Source organism: Brachypodium distachyon, chromosome 3, assembly GCF_000005505.3.
Source record: "Brachypodium distachyon strain Bd21 chromosome 3, Brachypodium_distachyon_v3.0, whole genome shotgun sequence".
NCBI classification, from domain to species: Eukaryota; Viridiplantae; Streptophyta; class Magnoliopsida; order Poales; family Poaceae; genus Brachypodium; species Brachypodium distachyon.
Window position 1 is genome coordinate 48846782 of NC_016133.3, and position 14708 is coordinate 48861489.

Consider the following 14708-nt stretch of genomic DNA (forward strand, 5'->3'; position numbering starts at 1 on the left):
TGGCTCCCCCCTCCTAGTCCTTTATATATGTAGGAGTCTAGGTCTCAGGGAGAGTCCAAACCCATTACAATGATGAGATATGCTATATTTAAAGCTTCCTTATCTCGAGTCGTCGAGATTGGCATGTTGACTATAGGAGCTGTAGTCGTTCTCCTCATGGACCCCGTGGTGGGCCATGATGGGTATCCTTGAGTTGAGTACATGATTAGTAACCACTTCAGTAGCCCCCAAGTGCCTAGTTGATTCGTAGACTTGAGTAGGGACTTCATAAAGACTTCATCCATCTTGAGTCGAGCCAGTTGCAGCCGATGGACTTGTAGACTCGGTATTGCGTCGAGTTGAGGCTTGTACTTCAAATGATGAAGGATTGACTCATAAAGATTGCTTGAGTCGAGTATATGTGACGATAGGCAGCTGAGATGCCAATGAATAGCTGAGAAGCTATTGATTCGGAAGTGCATCAAATCCTTGATTGAAGCTCGAGTCATAGGGATAATACACAATATGCCTGGAATTCTTGTCAAGTCAAATCCAGCTAATTGCGCTAGGGCAAACGCTATATTAGCTCCTTCAGGCTCGAGTCCCCGGGCTCGAACCTGGCAACTGGCGAGTTTCGACTCAGCCCACGGGGTCTTACGGAGTTGAATTCCAATTTTGACGTTTCACGTACTCGACTCGTATGTGAGGAGTCATGACTTTAATGCTGTGAGCATAATTGGGGTACGCAGCTGGTGTGTTTCCTTGGCTCATTAGAGAACCTGTAAGTTGCCACGTCATGAACGTGAATGACGGAGAAGTCCTGTAGAGGGTATTTACTGGATAATGTGCAGTTGATGCATATCCAGGCCTAGTAATAGGACTTATCTTCACACGATGAGTGTGGTTTGTAGGAAATGATTCCCAAGTCGAAACTTTCTAGATAAAGGCAGTTGATGCGTATCTAGGCTTGATAATAAGTCTTATCTTCACACAATGAGTGTGGATAGGGAGTGTTCCTTGAGTCGAAGCTTTCTAGATTAACGCAGTTGATGCGCATCCAGGCCTGATAACAGGTCTTATCTTCACATAATGAATGTGGATTACTAGAACAATGCACCTGGTGCGGTTCTAGGCCCAGTAGATGATCTATGGGTCTTATCTTCATGCAATGAGCACGGATAAACTAGAGTATCGCAGCTGGTACGACTCCAGGCCCATTGAAGGGGCTTACCTTCATGCAATGAGCATGGATAAACTAGAGTTGCGCAGCTGGTGCGGCTCCAGGCCCATTGAAGGGGCTTACCTTCATGCAATGAGCATGGATAAACTAGAGTTGCGCAGCTGGTGCGGCTCCAGGCCCATTGAAGGGACTTACCTTTATGCAATGAGCATGGATAAACTAGAGTTGCGCAGCTGGTGCGGCTCCAGGCTCAAGGGTTAAACCCTAGAGGCTTATTAGTTGTACGCAATGAGCGCATATTGACTGAAGAGACGCAGCTGGTGCGACTTCAGGCTCGAGGATTAGATCCTGGAGACTCAGTTGTATGCAATGAGCGTTTCTTTGAGTGCTTAACTGCAGCGGGTATGACTCAAAGGTTTTTTCGACTGTGAACAATCGACTCGCATGTCATGGACATGGCATAGTGGGTGTTTTTATGCAGCAGATGCAACCCTCTTTTGGTTATATGTAACAAGTTTTTCGACTGCATGGTGTCGAAGATGATGACTCGATAATCAATTGACTCAATCATGAGTCGAAGTGCCGTGAGAACAGATAATAGAATCGACTGTCGAGTCGAAGAAGTAATGCTGGGTGAAAATCGTCACGGGTGACGTACCTTGTAAATATGGAGAGTCATCCCTGGTCAATTGAAATGACCCAGGCGCAGTCTAGCCTGACAGCTAGGGGCACTGTTGACGTGCATCAGTGGAGAAATGACCGCTCAATGCCAATTTCCACCACCCAGAGAGGGATCTCCCTGCCAATGCATGCCGCTATATCAGCGGCATGGACCCCTGTTGCTGCGAGGGTTCCTTCGGTTGCCGGAGGGGCGTCTCCGGTAGCCGGCTTGGGGGTGACTGAAGGAGCCGCTTGCTTCTGGTAGAACACCCCCGCCGGGGGCTTCCGGCGCTCTGCTGCCATCTTGGCCAGCTCGTCAGCAGCAAAGTTATCCTTCCGCTTGACGTGCTCAAATCGCAAACCTTTGAACTTGCGTTCTAGCTTGCGGACTTCCTCCACGTACGGTGCCATCTGTGGGCTGTCGTAGTCCTTGTTCACCTGGTTGATCACGAGCTGGGAGTCCCCGCGAACAACCAAGCGCTTGATGTCGAGGGCGATCGCTGCCCGTAACCCGGCGAGCAAGCCCTCATACTCTGCCGTGTTATTGGCGGACTTCAGAAAATCGAGCTGGACAGCGAACCTCAACTGGTCCCCTGTCGGTGACTCGATTACGACCCCGGCGCCAGCTCCTTGGAGACTGAACGCGACGTCAAAGTAGAGGACCCAGTGGTCCTCGTACAGCTTGCCGGGCAGGCTGGTCTCCAGCTCATTCTCTTCCACGCTTGTTGACGTCCACTCCGCGACGAAGTCCGCCAAGGCCGTACTCTTGATGCTCTTGGAGTTGGTGAAGTGGAGGTCCAACTCCGACAGGTCCATCCTCCATTCGGCCACCCTCCCGGTGGTTTCACGGTTGGTGAGGGCTCGCTCAAGGCAGAACCCCGACACCACCGTGACGCGGTGCGCCTGAAAGTAGTGGCGCAGCTTGCGGGACGCAAGGAGAATCCCCAACGGGAGCTTCTATACTTGCGGGTACCTTGTTCGCGCGTCGCGCAGCACCGTGCTGACGAAGTACACCGGGTGCTGCACTAATCGCTTACGCGGTGCCGAAGCTGCCGGCTCGGGGGTGGTCCCTGGGTCCGAGGCGGTTGCGGAGCGCTGACTCGGCCTCGGGAGTCCAGTCAACCGGACCCTTCTTCTTCATCACCTTGAAGAAAGGTAGGGCGCATTAGCCCAGCCTTGAGATGAAGCGTCCCAACGCGGCAACGCGGCCGTTGAGGCGGTGGACATCTTTCACCTTGCGGGGAGCATCCATCTTCTCGATGGCCTCTATCTTGATCGGGTTGGCTTGTATCCCCCTGTGTGAAACAAAGAAACTCAGAAGTTGACCGGAGTTCACACCGAAGATGCACTTCTCGGGGTTCAACTTGAGCTTGATCCTACGGAGGTTATCAAACGTTTCCCGCAGGTCTTCAATCAGCGAGTCCCCGCGCTTCGATTTGATGACGATGTCGTCCATGTAGGCCTCCGCGTTGCGGCCTAGCTGGGCACCCAAACATTCGCGCAACGCGCGCTGAAATGTGGAGCACGCATTCTTTAACCTGAAAGGCATGCATGTATAACAATAGCAGCCAACCGGGGTGATGAACGCTGTTTTTTCCTCGTCTTCGATCGCCATCTTAATTTGATGGTAGCCGGAAAAAGCATCCAGAAAACTCAGCTAGTCACAACCAGCGGTAGAATCAACTATTTGATCGATACGGGGTACAGGGAAGGGATCTTTGGGGCATGCACGATTGAGATCAGTAAAATCTACGCACATGCGAAGCTTGTTCCCTGCTTTAGGCACTACTACAGGGTTAGCTAACCAGGTGGGGTACAGAACTTCCCTGATAGCCCTAGCAGCCTTGAGCTTGTCCACCTCCTGCTTGATGAAATCTTTACGCTCTTGTGCTTGCCGCCGAATCTTCTGCTTGACGGGGCGCGCGTCCGGGCGCACCGCGAGCCGATGCTCAATCACCTCCCTGGGGACTCCGGGAAGATCTGACGGTTCCCAAGCGGACACGTCGGCGTTATCCCGGAGGAAAGTGATGATGGCGCTTTCCTATTCGGCAGTAAGGTTCGCACCGATGGTGACGGTGCGTTCCTTGTTGCCGGCTTGGAAGGGCAGCTTCTTCACCTTGGCGGCCTCCTCCCGGAGCTTCTGCCCCTTGCCGGGGCGCGAGCTCGAGCCTGCGCTTCCCCCGGCAAGCTCCTGCGGGGTAGCGTGGGCCTTCTTCGTTGCCGGGGCATCGCCCGGCGAGCTGTCGTCTCCGGCAGCGTCTTCATCGCCGGCGTCAGCTGCAGCGGCGGCCCTGACGACCTCGCCCATGCACCAGGCCGCGTCCCTGAGGTCGCACCTGATGGAGAGAACTCCATATACGGACGGCATCTTCATCACGCCATACGCGCAATGTGTAGCCGCCATGAACTTGATCAGCGCTGGCCGACCTAGGATCCCGTTGTAGGGCAACGGGGTGTGTGCCACGTCGAACACTACGTGTTTGGTCCTGAATGCTTCCTGGGACCCGAAGGTTACCGGCAGCGTGAAGCGCCCTATTGGGCGCACGATCCCGGGGTTTACCCCCCGGAACGGGTCGGTGTGCTTTAGCTGCTCCACCGGCAACTGGAGTTTCTCCACCAGCCTGGCGGACAGGAGGTTAAGCCCCGCTCCGTTGTCCACCAGTACCTTGGTCACCGTCATATTGCTGATGATCGGCGAGACGACGAAGGGTATTACCCCTGAACCTAGCTGCCGCACGGGTTGATCGTCAGCGCTGAAAGTGATCGGCACATGCGACCACCTCAGCGGCTGTTGCGGCTCCGCGTCCGGCAACTGCGCGCACACATCACAGGTGAGGCGCTTCACCGCGGCGTAGAGCATAGGCTCCCCCATGGATGCAGGCAACGCCGCGAGGCTCCTGGAAGCCCGGCTCGTCGCCACCCGCGCAGTCGGACTTGCGCTGCTCCTCCGTGCGAGCCCTTTAGCATCCCCGGGGAGGGCGCTCCCGTCCCGCGCGAGGCTGGCCGCGTCAACCTTGGGGCTCGTCCCTGCCGGCGCCGGCGCCGGCAGGCCTCGGCCCCGCTCTGGGGTCGTGCGGGCAATCTCGGGAGAGATGCCCGTTGTCGCCATAGTTGAAGCAGGCGCCAGCAACGTGGCGCTCCTCATGGCGCTGCTCGCGCCGCTGCTTGACCCCCTGCAGGATGCGGCAGTCCTGCGCGTCGCGGGTGGAGTTGTTGTGGATGGGGCAGCGGGGCTCGTCACCCTGCTTTCCGCCAAACCTGCCACCCGCCGAGGCCTTCTTCGCAGGCCTCGCGGCAGGAGCCCCAGAGTCCACAGCGAGAACCTGCTTCCCGCTGCGCTTGCGGGAACCCTTCTTCTGCGAACCTTCGCCTGGGCTCGCAGCAGCCTTGGCCGCCAGCTCGGGCGCCAGGCGCCCTTCCTCGGCCATGGCGCACTTGTGCGCCAGGGCATATAGATCCTGCGTCGTCCGGATCCGATGTGTGTTCAGCTTCTCGCGCATCTTGGAGTCGCGGACGTGGAAGGCGAAGGTGTTGACGATGGCAGCCGCCTCCGCCTCCGGGATAGAATAGGAGAGATTGGAGAAGCGGTTGACGAAACTCCACAACATCTCTCCCGGCTTCTGCACGATCGTGTGCAGTTCCACCATGGTTCCCGGACGCTTGTAGCCGCCTTGGAACGCGCTCACAAACTGCTCGCGCAGGTCCGCCCAAGTGGCGATGGACCCGGCTGGCAGGTGGAGCAGCCAGGTTCTCGCTGATCTCTTCAGGACCATTGGGAACCAGTTGGCTCTGACCTTGTCGTCGGCGTCGATGGCATGCATCCCCAACGTGTAGGTCAGGAGGAAATCCTTGGGATTCACGGTCCTGTCGTACGTATCGAGCGCTGGCGCTCGGAACTTACGGGGCCATGTCACCCGCCGCAACTCGCGCGTGAACGCAGTGCAACCGTCCTCGAGGCCCATAGGAGCATCTTCCTGCTCCTGCGGGCGCTGGCGCTCTACCTCACGCCGGTGTTGGTGCTCTAAGCGCGGACGTAGATCCTCTTGCTGGCGGGCATTCAAGATGCCGCGCACGTCACCTCGCGTGACGGTGGGTGACGAGTCCAAGGACCCCTCCGGGCCCCCGTTTCCCTGGCCTCCCTGCGGAGAAGGGTTCTCCCCCTGTCGCGAGGTGCGGGGCGCGTCTCCGCGCTCCGGGTTCTGCCCGTGGCCGGAGCCTACCGGGACGCCCTCGCCTTGCGGCTGCTGGGCGGCCAGAGCGAGGAGCGCGTCCAACTCCTCGCCCCACATCTCGTCCGCAGGCGTGCCTTGCTGCGGTTCATACCGCATCATGACGCGCACGGCGATGATGGCTTCCGCCGGGGTTCGTGCGGGAGGCAGCCGATTTCCCGAGCGGCTGCTGTCCGCTCTGGCCCCGGACGCCTCCGGGTGCGCGGGGTGTCAGCCCCCGGGCGTCGCCCGAGACGTGGTATGCTCATGGTGCCGCTGTCGCTGCGCATCCTCGGCCCGCGACTCGACTCGCTGGCCGGTGCGGGCGGCACCATGACCGCTCGCGCGACTGGCCCCGGCACTGGGGGCCGCCGGTCCCCTCAGCCGATTGTCTGCAGACGGCCGAGGAGGCGGGAGAGGCAGCTGTGATTGCTGCACTCTCGAGGGCTCCAGGTTCTCCTGAGCCCCCGACGTGGGTCGCACGTCATGCGACCGCGTGTGCTCCGCTGGGGCCTCACGCGAGTCTATCCGAGGGTCACCAGCCCCCTTGGGGGGCATGGTGGCCGGTCCCGTCGGCGAAGAAGACGAAGCCGACGTCGATGCAAACACTGCTGTCGGCGGTCACCGGCGAGCTCTCCTCTCGCGCCCCTACCTGGCGCGCCAGATGTCGTCGCACGGGGCTCCGACACCGGGGCGTGCTGGCACGCCCCCTTTTAGGTTTGGCAGGGGCGTCGGGGATCGGTCCGGCGATCGCCGGCGTGGCCGATGGCCTACGTAACCTGCAAAGTAATGTACCCAGATGCATGCAAGCTAAGAACACGTGCACACACGTTTTTACCTAGGTTCGGGCCACCCGGAGGTGTAAAACCCTACGTGCTGCCTGTCTAAACTTGTATTAGCTATTGATCAAGTGTTTACATGTTGCCGGGGGGAGGGTCCCTGGGCGCTCTCTTTTTGGCTAAGTGCCATTTACTGCTTTAGGCTACTGCTAATGGCTAAGTGTGAGTTCGTCTACCCGTGCAATTGTGGAGCCGTGGAGCTATCCAACCGTGTGATCAGCGAACCGTAGATGAATGTGGAACCGTCCAACCATCGAACCCGTTGATCGTCGGCGGGGATCCTCCTTTTATATTGAAGGGGATACCACAGGTGCCGCAGTGCATGCATTACAAGTGTCGATCAGGGAGACATGCCACTCCCCCTCGGTGAGCTGGTGGCATGCATGGACGCCACCTCCGCTGCTAGGACTGGACAGCCACTTTTCACCTGATTTGGACGGGTAACGCCCCTCCTGTCGACTCATTTAATGCGCCGTGCGCCTCACTCCTCGCCCTGGTGAGACTACGCATCCGACGCCCGCCACGCGCCCGTGTGGTGCTGTTGCTCTATCCGCTGGGCCCCACCCTTGTGGCGGGAGCCTGCACCCGGGAACTCCCCCTCCCAGCAAGTCGCTCCTTGGAAAGCGCCCAGGCCAAACACACTCGGGAACCCCCTCCCGAGAAGCGGCTTCCCAGGAGGTGTCCAGGTGGGAATATTCCCCGAAGCCCCGCTAGCCCTTCCGGGCTGGTAGCTTGCCGGGCAGCTCGTGGCTGCTGCCCGGGACGGAATCCTCTCGAGAACTCGGAGACGGGCCCACACGTCGCGCAACCGTGGTACCCCGGGAGCCACTGGTGCGACATGAAGAGATTACAATGGAGCCGCCAGGGCTATGATGCGCAGAGCAGATCTAGCAATGGGAGTCTCGGCGACTCCGTAGATCTAGGGTTCTACGTGGAGATGGGTTTATGCGAGAGGCTTGTTCGTTGTTCGTTGTTCCTGGCTCCCCCCTCCTAGTCCTTTATATATGAAGGGGTCTAGGTCTCAGGGAGAGTCCAAGCCCATTAAACTGATGAGATATGCTATATTTAAAGCTTCCTTATTTCGAGTTGTCGAGATTGGCATGTTGACTCCAGGAGTTGTAGTCGTTCTCCTCATGACCTCGTGGTGGGCCATGATGGGTATCCTTGAGTTGAGTACGTGATTAGTCATAACCACGTCAGTAGCCCCCAAGTGCCTAGTGGAGTCGTAGACTTGAGTAGGTACTTCATAAAGACTTCATCCATCTTGAGTCGAGCCAGTTGCAGCCGATGGACTTGTAGACTCGGTATTGCATAGAGTTGCTGCTTGTACTTCAAATGATGAAGGATTGACTCATAAATATTGCTTGAGTCGAGTCGGTATATGTGACGATATGCAGCTGAGAAGCCAATGAATAGCTGAGAAGCTATTGATTCGGAAGTGCATCGAATCCTTGATTGAAGCTCGAGTCATAAGGATAATGCATAATATGCCTGGAATTCTTGTAACATCCCAAAATTCCAAAACCTTTCGTATGCATTGCATCCATGAGCTTCATGCCACAATTGCATATTTGAATTCAAATTTGAATCTCAAAAGACTTTAAAAAGGTTTTTATTTCATTTTAAACCCTAGGGTTTCAATCATTTGAGCTTTGGATCTTAAAACCAATAAGGTTTATCTATAAATGGGGTTTATTGCATAAATAAGCTATCCCATAATTTTTGGATATTTATTTGGAGTTGAAAAACTATTTTATTTATATAGTTATATAGCCCTAAAGGCATTTATAGGGAAAATATATTTTTTATATATTTTATTTTGAAGGGAAACTACTCCCAAAAGTTGAACCATGATAAAACATGATTTTACAAATTTTCTAGAATTTGTTTGGATCAATTTGGAGTTCAAAATCAAAAGATATCAAAGAAATCAGAAAAAGAAAAAAAGAAAAGGCTAAAAGGAAAAGAAAAAAAAAGAGAAGAAACGGACCGGCCCGGCCGAATTGGGCCGAACCGGCCTCCTCCCCCGCGTGCGCCCGAGCCAGACCGGCCCAGCGCCAGCGCAGCACGCGCCCGAGGCTGACAGGCAGGGCCCTCCTGTCAAATCCTTCGTCCCAAAGGAAGGCGCCGCGCGTCACGCCGCCAGATCCGCCCACGCCGTCGCGGCCGCCATCACCGCGCCCGCCGATTCCGTGCTTTCCAAAGTTGCCCGAGCACACCCCTATAAAGTCCAGCCTCCCCTCTCTCTTTCGCCTCTGTTTGCCCGCACTCGCACGCGCCCACGCCGCCGGAGTTACTCGCCGAAGAACACCGCCGCCGCCATCCTTCGCTTCGGGTCCACACCGCCAGTGAGCCTCCCCGCCCGAGACCTCAAATTTCTGGACCCCCTCGACCTTGCGCACATTTTGACTTGATCAGTTTTTCGTTTGGTGCTTCGTAGCCGCCGGACGCCGCTCGCCGACCTCGCCGGAGACTCGAGCTGTGCCGCCGCCGCTTACCGTCATCCTAGGCGACGTTCCCGACGACCGGCGACCACGCCACGCCGCCCTCGCCCCTCTCCACCCCGATGACCGACGACCACCGGAAACCGCGTCCGCCGCCCGGCCGCACCGCGCCGACGCCGGACGCCGTTCGCCGGAACCCTAGGGTTCCCGAAGGTGAGCCTGACCCCCTCCTGGCCGTTGGATCTCGGCCAACGGCCGAGATTAAAACATTTTAATGTTTTAAGTGAACCGGTACGTGCCAGTAGGGACGTGACACGTGGCACTATAATAGAAAAAGGAAATATAATTTTTAATCCCGGATTTAATTAAAAGGCTCTTTTGCAGAAAGGCCCCTGGAACTTCAAATGATCATAACTTTTAAACCCTTTGGCCAAATTTGGCAAGTTTTATCTTTTTGGAAAGCTCTTGACCTGTAGAATCTTTTAACACTGTTTAATTTTAAATTTGAATATTTGAACCACAGTCAATTTACAGAAAGGCCTTTTATGCCATTTAATTCATAACTAATTAATTAGAGATTCTTTTTAATTGAAACCAGTGCCCAAAAATTTGTTTTAATGTCCTCTGTCCAGTGGGACAGAGATAAAATTTTGGAATAAAATTGTTTAGCTGATGCAAATAAAACCTTGTATTAGGGTTTAATCCCTAGTTTTTGCATTATGTTTTTAAACCTAATGCAATAATTTTAATTACCAATGCTTAGGTCCTGTTGATCACCCGAATAAAATAAACCAATTCATGTCACTTGTTGCATCGCATCATAGCATATCTTATTTTGTCGTGATGTGAACTGTGTGTTTATGTATGTGTATGTTGTTTGTTTCGTATAGTTTTCTCGGAGAGCGAACCTTGTGTGTGACGAGTGTTTCAACTCCAACTGCTACCAAGGCAAGTTCACTTTGGTCATATCCCATTACTGTTTGTTTTTAAATACTTATGCATTAGAGTTGTTGTTAGAAATGCATTGATAGGACTATTACTCGTACTTATGCTAGCTATGATTGACCTACTAGCTATAGGGTTACTTTTGCCATGAATCCTCCACCAATAGCCATCGTGATTAGTATTGCTTAGCCATGCTATGTTAGTAAACGTGGGAGGGAATCTCAATCACTGTGAAATGATGATGTGGAGTGATTTTGGAAACTTGGCAAAACAACCCTAATGAACCATCCTAGGTGGACTGCTTTGAGATTTTGAGATGTTATGCGACGTCAGGTCCATTTCTATGGGTCCCTCTGAGTCGAGTCCCCGTGGATTCGGGGATGGATCATCCATGGACGTCTCCCTGTGGATTCGGGGAGCGCTTGCGTCGCAAATGTGGAATGCCACCCGGGGTAATCAGAGACTGGACTAGTTTCCTATTTAGTAGCTTCCAGTACAACCACATGCTAATATAGGCTCTAGCTGGATGGAGTAAGAAATATGAACCCAGATCCGAGGGATTGTAATGAGGTAGTTGTGTAGGTGGGAGCGCGGGTCCCTCAGGTGGTCTGGGTGAATATGTTCTGAAAAGTCTTGAAGTCGATGTCGTTGCTACTCCACCCGGAGGACAGCAAGGGATTAACACGTCGATTTCTTGTGGGGAATCTGTACAACCTCTCGAGAGTGTCAAACTAAGTACTTAGCCGTGTCCCCAGTTACGGACAATTATGAGCGACTAGATTTGGGGCCTGTAAGGAAGGTCTCACTCATTCCAATTTCTTAATTAAAATGAATGGTTTGAACTTGGGTTTAGGAGCATTGATGTATCTACTCGATGTCCTTAGATTAATAGGAGCATCGGTGTTTCTACCCAGTGTCCATTAGTTAACAATAATGTAACATTCAATTGTAGTAAGATAAACTATATTTTGCTATCACGCCATAAAGCCTGAACCCCACTGTACCTCAATTGCATATACTTGGTAGGTTTGTAATAACTACCAGGTGAACTTGCCAATACATTCAATGTATTGACCACGTAGTGGCTGCAATCAATAATGCAGGTGAATCTGACGAAGAGTGAGGTTCGTCGATGTTCTTTGGGTCATGTGCTTACATTCCAACATGCTCTCTCCTCTGGAAATAGTTGAGGCCATTTGCTCTACCTTTCCGCTGCAGTTTTATGATAAAATGTTTTATGGTTTTGAAACAGTATTTGTTTATGCTGGCCCAAGGGGTCATGCAATTTTGTAAGTACAATTAATTTTGGATGATACGATGTAATAAAGTACTTTTGACCTTTGTATCTTGGTATTACATCTTGAAACTGTGTGTGCTAGTGAGTCGATCTAGGGACTAGCACATTAAGCACAGAGATCGAACCCTGTACGGGGGCGGTCGCTTCAATTCTTGTCAAGTCAAATCCAGCTAATTGCGCTAGGGCAAAGGCTATATTAGCTCCTTCAGGCTCGAGTCCCCGGGCTCGAACCTGGCAACTGGCGAGTTTCGACTCAGCCCACGGGGTCTTACGGAGTCGAATTCTAGTTTTGACGTTTCACGTACTCGACTCGTATGTGAGGAGTCATGATTTTAATGCTGTGAGCACAATTGGGGTACGCAGTTGGTGCGTTTCCTTGGCTCATTAGAGAACCTGTAAGTCGCCACGTTATGACCGTGAATGACGGAGAAGTCCCGTAGAGGGTATTTACTGGATAATGTGCAGTTGATGAATATCCAGGCCTAGTAATAGGACTCATCTTCACACGATGAGTGTGGTTTGTAGGAAATGATTCCCAAGTCGAAACTTTCTAGATAAACGCAATTGATGCGTATCTAGGCTTCATAATAAGTCTTATCTTCACAGAATGAGTGTGGATAGGGAGTGTTCCCTGAGTCGAAGCTTTCTAGCTTAACGCAGTTGATGCGCATTCAGGCCTGGTAATAGGTCTTATCTTCACATAATGAATGTGGATTACTAGAACAACACAGCTGGTGCGGTTCTAGGCCCAGTAGATGATCCATGGGTCTTATCTTCATGCAATGAGCACGGATAAACTAGAGTATCGCAGCTGGTACGACTCCAGGCCCATTGAAGGGGCTTACCTTCATGCAATGAGCATGGATAAACTAGAGTTGCGCAGCTGGTGCGGCTCCAGGCCCATTGAAGGGACTTACCTTCATGCAACGAGCATGGATAAACTAGAGTTACGCAGCTGGTGCGACTCCAGGCTCAAGGGTTAGACCTTAGAGGCTTATTAGTTGTACGCAATGAGCGTATATTGACTGAAGAGACGCAGCTGGTGCGACTTCAGGCTCAAGGATTAGATCCTAGAGACTCAGTTGTACGCAATGTACATATCTTTGAGTGCTTAACCACAGCGGGTATGACTCAAAAGTTTTTTCGACTGTGAACAATCGACTCGCATGTCATGGACATGGCATAGTGGGTGTTTTTATGCAGCAGATGCAACCCTCTTTTGGTTATATGTAACAAGTTTTTCGACTGCATGGAGTCGAAGATGATGACTCGAGGATCAATTGACTCAATCATGAGTCGAAGTGCTGTGTGAACAGATAATAGAATCGACTGTCGAGTCGAAGAAGTAATGCTGGGTGAAAATCGTCACAGGTGACGTACCTTGTAAGTATGGAGAGTCATCCCTGGTCAATTGAGATGACCCAGGGTGGAGTCTAGCCTGACAGCTAGGGGCACTATCGACGTGCGTCAGTGGAGAAATGACCGCTCAATGTGTGGTAAATGAGGCGTAATGATGGCCTCCATGATCCTTGATCCCGCAAAATAGGCGGTCGTTGCCATGCCCACTGTTTCGCACCCCGTTAGACGCGGGACATGTGGCCACGAATTAGATCGTGTGACCCGAATTCTGCTCCAGGATTGGCTTATAAAAGGGGAGAAAGGTTAACTTGTTTTACCCTTCTGTCTCCTCACGCTCAAGCCCAAGCACTCCAGCTTTGTTCTTCTGTAGCAAGACAGATCTCTCGAGCTTTCAGAGCCCAAATCTTCCTCTTCCTCGACCCAGTTCGTTGGGAAAGAACAAAGCCGTCGGCACGAAGACTGGTGCTGGCAATAGCCTCGCCAACCAAGACGCCACCTCCTGGGCACTGGCGGTGAATGAGCGCAACCAGATCCTGAGCCTTCAGGAGGAAGGACTGCTACCGCAGGGTGAGCGTGTCATCCGCCTCCCCGGGATGGAGAAGATTCCTCGTCCGCTCCTCGGGGAGCGGGTCATTTTTTGTGATTACGTGCTAAGGGGACTTTCGTTCCCTTTGAACTTGGCCTCAAGAAGGCGCTTGACTTCCTCCCCAATAGCCTTGCGCTTTGGTTCTGAGAAACGCCGCATGGGTTGTCGAACAGTTTAGCGTTCTCATCCACACGTAGTTCGTGCTCGGCGAGTCCCCTAGGGATGCCTGGCATGTTAGCTGGGACCCAGGCAAAGATTTCCCATCGCTCACGGAGGAACTCGACGAGCGCGCTTTCCTACGAGGGAGTAAGGGTTGTTGAGATGACGGCGTTCTTGCTTGGGTCGGTAGGATGGACCCGAACCTCCTTTGTTTCTGTCTTGGCGTTGAATTCTTCCTGTGATGATTTCTTCTTGGAGACAGGGAGGAGATCGTGCTCGACTGCCGGCTTGAGTCGCTCCAGCTCTTCATGCATGCCAAAGGATTCGAAGATCTTGTGAAACTCCTTGTCGCAGTTGTCTGAACGTGTAAAGTTCCCTGAGATGGTGATCACGCCGTTGGGTCCAGGCATTTTGAGCTTGAGGTAAGCATAATGCGGGACTGCCATGAAGCGTGCCAGGGCGATGCGACGCAAGACTACGTGGTACTGGGATGGCCAGTCGACAACCTCGAAGTCGAGTCGTTCCCGCCGGAAGTTCTCGGGTGTGCCGAATACAACGTCCAGGCTTATCTTCCCTAGAGGAGTCGCAGCCTTGCCGGGTATGATGCCATGGAAAGTCGTATCGGTTGCGGCAAGATTGGTTATCGACCGATTCATCCCGCGAAGGGTATCGGCATAAATGATGTTGAGGCCACTGCCTCCATCGATGAACACTTTGTTCATTACGTAGCCACCGATCTGGGCATCAAGTACCAAAGCAGCATGCCCGAGCCGTGGGACTCGAGGCGGATGATCTTCTCGGGAGAAGGTGATCTCGGTTTCCGACCAGTTGAGGAACTCAGGCATGGCTGGCGGTGTAGTGACGGCCATGTGCACTTGCCTGGTGATTAGCTTCTGCGCCCGGTTGGTCGGCCTTCCTTTCTGGATCATGCCGACGAGAGCGATCGGGGCGAGGTACTGCCTGAGTATGACCCGATCTTCATGGTGACTGCTCTCCCGATGTGAGTCCCACTCTTCGGGAGGGCAGTCGGTCTGTGGTGTTTGCGCGTCATG